Genomic DNA, 6405 nt, shown 5'->3' on the forward strand with positions numbered 1-6405 from the left:
ATATGCAATCTAATTTTTTATTCCCCGTCAATATTTCTCGTGTTGTCTTATTTTACTCATCCCCTTTTGTGTCCATTTCTCTTTGTCTACGTATTTTTGCTCTTTTTATTTCTGAAAACAGTCTGTATTGCATTGTTTATTTTTATTGTTTTTTTTTCGTGCGCCAGCACAAAGACCTTACGGTTGTTCCTGGGCACGTTAAATAAATGATTTATTTATTTATTTATTTATTATTATTATTATTATTATTATTATTATTATTATTATTATTATTATTATTATTATTATTATTATTATTATTATTATTATTATTATTATTATTATTATTTTAATTTATGTTAATGATGTTTCTTCTGTCATTCGGAATTCTTCTTTCCTTTTGTATGCCGATGACATAAAGATATTTAAGGAAATTCATTCAGTTATCGATTGTCGCTTGCTGCAATCTGATTTGTGTTCTTTTTCTGAATGGTGCAGGAGCAATAACCTCTCCCTAAATATTTCAAAAACCAAGGTAATGAGTTTCACTCGAAAAACATCTAGTGTGCCATTTTTATATTCTGTCAATTCTGTGTCGTTGTGTAAGGTGTGTGAGATCAATGATCTAGGTGTTCTTTTTGATAGTACCTTACACTTTTCTGCTCACGCTAAGCGTGTTGCTTTGCGGGGTCTTCGCACCCTAGGCTGTGTTTGCAGAATGTCTAGAGAATTCCGTTCTCCTGTGCCCTTCCGAAAATTGTACACCGCGCTATGTCTTCCTCAACTAGAGTATGCATCTGTGATCTGGAATGGCATTTCTAATTCCAGCAGCAACGCCACTGAGCGAGTCCAGAAAAAATTCCTAAGCATTTACAACCATCGTTTCGCTAGAAATGACTCTGGATCTCGTTCTAACGCTGTTGGATTATTATCATTGCCATCACTTTGCTGCCGACGAAATCGCGTTGATCTGTTACTTCTTTAAAGCTTGTGCATGGTATCATATCCTGCCCTGTACTGCTCAACGGTCTTAATTTCCGAATTCCACGTAAGCTGAGCAGAGAGAATAGACCTTTTCATGTAACCACCTGCCCCTGTGAACATTCGACCATTGGCAGGATACAACGTCTTTACAATGCTTACTTTTTAGAGCTCGATGTTTTTCAGAGCTCCCAGTCGTTGTTCTGCTCCGAGCTTTGCACTGTACTTACATAGCCTCGTACACTGTTGACATTTTTTTTCTGCCCGCACATAGTTGTATATGTGCAACTTTATAACGTTTTTTATCACTGATATTTCAATATGATTGTTGGCCTTTCTCTCTCTCTCTTTTTTTTTTCTTTTTGGTGCGCCAGTACAAAGACCTTACGGTTGTTCCTGGGCACGTTAAATAAACGTTTGATTTGATTTGATTTGATTTGATTATCAATCAATCAATGATTTATTTATTTACCGTGCCAAGGAACAACCGTAAGGTCTTTGTGCAGGCGCACGCAAAAATAAAACACTAAAAATAAACAATACAATTCAGACAGTCTTCAGGAATAATAATAATAATAATAATAATAATAATAATAATAATAATAATAATAATAATAATAATAATAATAATAATAATAATAATAATAATAATAATAATGAAAACACGCTCGTCACCGTGCGTCAGGTTGAGGTTCAGATATCCGCTGGAGTTAAAATTAATGAAGTTATCCGCTGCGGCATTCTTGATCATAGGCAATTCAGGAGTTTCGGGATGTATAAACACCATAGTTTAATTAAATACATAATCTATCGCGCGTTACTTCACTGTGCTTGATTCCTCCAGCATGTTTACTAACTCGTTTTGCTGTTTTATACTTGATACACAAGTCTGTAATGTGCATTGTCACTTCATAAAGATCCAGCCGTAATGGCAAGAATAATGGAAGCCAACAAGACTGTGGAAAACAAGAACCTCCACTCTTTTCCTTAAAACCTATGGTATATTCGATAAAATGCGATACCTTTAGTGGGTTCGTGCATTCTGCCTGGCGAAGCGTACACGCGGCTTCGGCAATGGCAAAACATCCTGGGAGCTCGTACCTAGTGGTACTTCTCAGCCTGTAGTTTATGCATAACATCTCTTTTTTTTCCTGCAGACAGTGTAGACAACAAACAGATATACGCACTGACAGATCACCGCGTCAAATTCATTTTTACCTTTACTAATGTGTCAAATCTTGAAGTTCCGTCGGCAACCGGTCACTACTACTGGCCTTATCAGACGCACCACGTACCAACGTTTTCTCACTCAAAATGCATCGTTAATCACGCAGTACGCCGCACACAATATGTCAATATTGTCGATTTCACCGTTTCTAAAGGTCAGCCAATATCGCCGCTGTCTTTCACCTTACACTACACGCCACAAAAAAACGCGGCACATTTTCGAAGACGATGCCGCTGTTTCCTCGCGCGGACCGCCACGTGTCTTCACTTCCCTAAGTTAAACAGCCAGCCGGCATGGCTAATTTTTCGTCACGCACTTTACAACACACTCACCCATATGTTCTTTGGTAGATACCGCAATGAATCTCGCAAACATTAAGATGATTGTCGAGGTCTAAGGAAAAAAAGAAGCATCAAGCACAGCCATGTTGTGCCGGCAGCGGTAGTGTTTTGCCAACCACAGCCGCTACACGTGCGCCGGTGACGTCACGCAGTGACGTAGCCGCCGCGGTGTGACGAACCCCGAGATAGGCCTCTTTCTTCGTGCAGTACACACAGGCTGCCACCTGTCCGAGTGGATACGGAGGTTTGAAAGGGAGTAAAGGCGCTAACTTTTATATGAGCTTTAGCAATATTTTTGTTCTTTCCTGTAACTTCATAACAATTTGTAAGTGCATAAATTCAATGAATGCATGATTTTTGGTTCTGTAATTTTGTAAAACCTATATACAGACAGTCACTGAGAGCCCAATAAATTTCAGTCCATGTAGCAATCTTTCCAAGCTAGTAAAAAGTCACATGGTCCCTTATGCGTTTGCCTAAGACGACTCAAAGGCGCAAGCTATCTTCGTTTTCTTCTGTCGATTGCGTAAATTCAGCCTGCCCCCCCCCCCCCACCGACGAAATATTTCTGGCCCAACGTGGTTTTGCATTGCCTAAGGGATCGGCCCGCCTTTGACCAAGCGATTATGTCATCTGATAACTTCATGATGACGTCACAAATTTTGGCGACCTATGACGTGATAATGACGTCATTGGCGACGTGACCGCGGGATGATAATTTTTTGCTTCACTAGTGTTGACACCGCCGCCGACGGTCACTTTTCGCGTTTAATGAGGAATCTAAGGCTTTCGCCTCAAAGGCATCAGTTCACGACAGCACAGGAATTCCAAATAGCTCTTTTTCGCAACCGCTAACTCTCTCCGCTTCGCTGCGGTTTCGAGTCTCCAGAGCATCTTCCGATTTTCCTTCATTATCACAAAATACTAGAAGGCGCGGACGAGAATTCGTTCTCTCGAACGTCACTCCCGCATTTTGTTTAATTCGACGAACTTCAAAAGGAAATCGTTTCAGCTGTTACTTACTGAGGAGATTACCGCGCGCCTGGTGCATTTGAATGGATAAAAAAGAGTTGGACGGGAGCTGAAGATTCTTAAGTGACAAGCGTGTGGTATGCAAATTGGAGAGCTGGTAACGTTTGGAGTGTAGACGAGCCGGGAGCGCGCCATCGCAGCAGGGCGCGCAAATAGGTTTACCAGAGTGGATCGCAGCCTGCTGTAGGCCTTCGAAGGCGTATCTCGCGCTATACCCATCGGTGCGTTACCTTACGCTCGCTACGTCTCTCTCTTTTTGTTCTAACGCATTAGCTAGTACGTTCCTCCTTATCTCGGAAAAAACTGAGTTCGAAAATATTGACAAGTTCTACGAATATGCCAGCCCTTTCCATGCTCGTGGGCACGTCAAGCGTGTGAGCGAAACAAAAAATGGACAGCCACTCATCTCGATATTCGATTACGGCTTCCGCTGGCCGCAAAGTTCAGACAAGCAAATAAAAAAAAAAGAAATTCTTTGGAAAGAAGCGAAACCAGTGGGTAATTTAAACGCATTCGCATTTGCATATCAAAAGGTAGCATGAAGGAAAAGGCCTCCATCTCCAACCCCCTCCCCCCTCCTCCCCTCCCCACTAGAAACAGGATAGCGCACGCCAAAGGACAATCTTTGCGCGCGCTGCTCACGTGTATAGTAAAAAACTGCCAGAATACACCAGAGACGGCTACTAGCCTATAGGAAACTAGGGGATATTCCATGCTCAAAGAGCAGCGCGAGAATTCTTTGACTCACAGCACTTTGTTTTATTGATCGTCAAGTCAATGCGTCTACTATAGAAGATCCCCACGTGACAAAAAGAAATGAAACATAAAGCAAGATTGGATTTCGGAGGTTTCCGCAAACACTTCCACCAGCAAAGAAATGTGACACTTCAAAAGAACCTCGTTCAGTGTGTAGACGCGATATTTGCCCCTAGGCTGCTAGTTTGCTTAAGCGTCCTGTAGTGTATAGGATGACACGCTCTGGCGGTTTCATATACCAAGCAGGTATGAACTTCACCAAAATTCGTAGACTGGTGCGGTCCATAGATGCTGCGCTAACGCAATAAATCAATGTTATTCAACACTCGGAACATCCGAATAACAGTACGCTATACTTATTGATTCTAAGGTGTCGAATTTTTTGGCTTGTCGACAAATGGTAGGCAGTTATACTGAGCATCTCAACGACATGAAAAGAAAACGCTTAGAAAATCAGCTACGCATAATCCCACGTATCCCATCACAAAGCCTTTTCTGGGTACTTATGGGCGTCCGAATCACAAATTGCCACCTTCAAGAGAGGTAAATGTAAGGCGGAAAGACAGGGAGTTTAGCCTGAAAAATGAATGCCTGGTTTGCTACCCTGCACTGGTTAAGGGGTAAGGGGAGACAGAAGAGCAAGAAAGGGTCAACGAGAGAGAGATAAGGAGGGAGGGAGGAAGATGAATACAAACGCACAGACAAGGGAGTGTCATAGCCGTTCAACAAGGCACAGGAACTTCAGCAGCCCCTTCGTCGCTCTCTGCAGCGTGAAGCTCGAGCTTTCCGGCATTCCAAGATGGATTGCTTGGAAAGCGGCTGATCGTCGAGGCGCGTAAATACTGCTCAGATCGACCCTCTCCGGGAGCGGTAGTGAGGACACTAAAACCTGATGTGTTCAATGGTTTCTTTATTGCCGCAATGGGCGCAGTCTGCCATTCTAATGCGGCAAGTAAAGCCGTTTGTAAGAGTCACTTCAAGCCACAGGCAGCAGAGAACGGTTGTCATGTGTCGAGGTAGTCCAGATGGAATTGGGAGGCACGGGTCCAGGCGGTGAAGGCGGGTGTGAAGTAAGGTAGGCGTATTCCACGCAGACCGCGTGACATCACGCGCGAGTGTACGAATCCTTGCTACTGTGTCACTTCTAAACAGTGGAATAGGTTCCATCACGCCATTTTCGTGAGCATTCTTGGCCGCATCATCGGCATGCTCGTTACTGATGATGCTGCAGTGGCCTGGTACAGACTGAAAAGTTATATCATGCTCGTTTTCTATTGGTTGGTGGTACCGTTGTCTTATGTAAAGCAATAATTGGTATTTTGGCCCCCGACTTAGAGCTGATAGAAGACGCTGCAGGGCTGACTTCAGTCAGCAAATATGCTCCATTGTACTGTTGCTTCGCGTTCAAACCTGCGAAGTGCACTGCGGAGTGCCGCGGAGCTGTCGGCGTTGTCCTGCGATACGTTCTAAACTGAATGTTTTCGGCTTTTGCGGAGAAGATCGCAGTTCCTGCGGATCCTCCAGCAGTTGTCGAGCCATCAGTGTGAAGTTCGACATGGACTCCTTGTATTCTTCGTGCAGCGTGAGTAGAGACGGCTGCTGTGAAGTTAGCGACGACCGCTCTGCCTTCTTACAGGGGGGACATTGAGAAATTAAAAATATAGTAAGTGCAAATGATTGCCAGCATCATACATGAGGTAATATATCAAATAATCAGAAACAAAAGAGTGATTGCAATATTTGAAGCACCATTGAAATACAAACAATTAAAATACTATATGCAACGAAAACTAAAATTTTATTTAAAAAAAGGAAAAGGAAGATCAAGGACAATTAAAGATGAATGGTGAGAGAAAATCGGAAGTCTAGCTGATACAAAAGCATCGAAAACTGTAAAAAAGTAGTGGTTATATTACATATTCACAACAATAACTCTGTAGCCAGCAGAGCGGTTAACAAATACTTTACTTCACGTCTTTAATATGGGCAGTAGTTCGTTTCGGTCTTTAATACTCATAAAAAGAGCAGTAAACTTTCCATAATTAGCGTTTTACTCAAGGGAGTGAGAAACTGTTTCAGTAAAATCTG

This window comes from Rhipicephalus sanguineus, chromosome 1 (genome assembly GCF_013339695.2).
Source record: "Rhipicephalus sanguineus isolate Rsan-2018 chromosome 1, BIME_Rsan_1.4, whole genome shotgun sequence".
In the NCBI taxonomy this organism is placed as follows: Eukaryota; Metazoa; Arthropoda; class Arachnida; order Ixodida; family Ixodidae; genus Rhipicephalus; species Rhipicephalus sanguineus.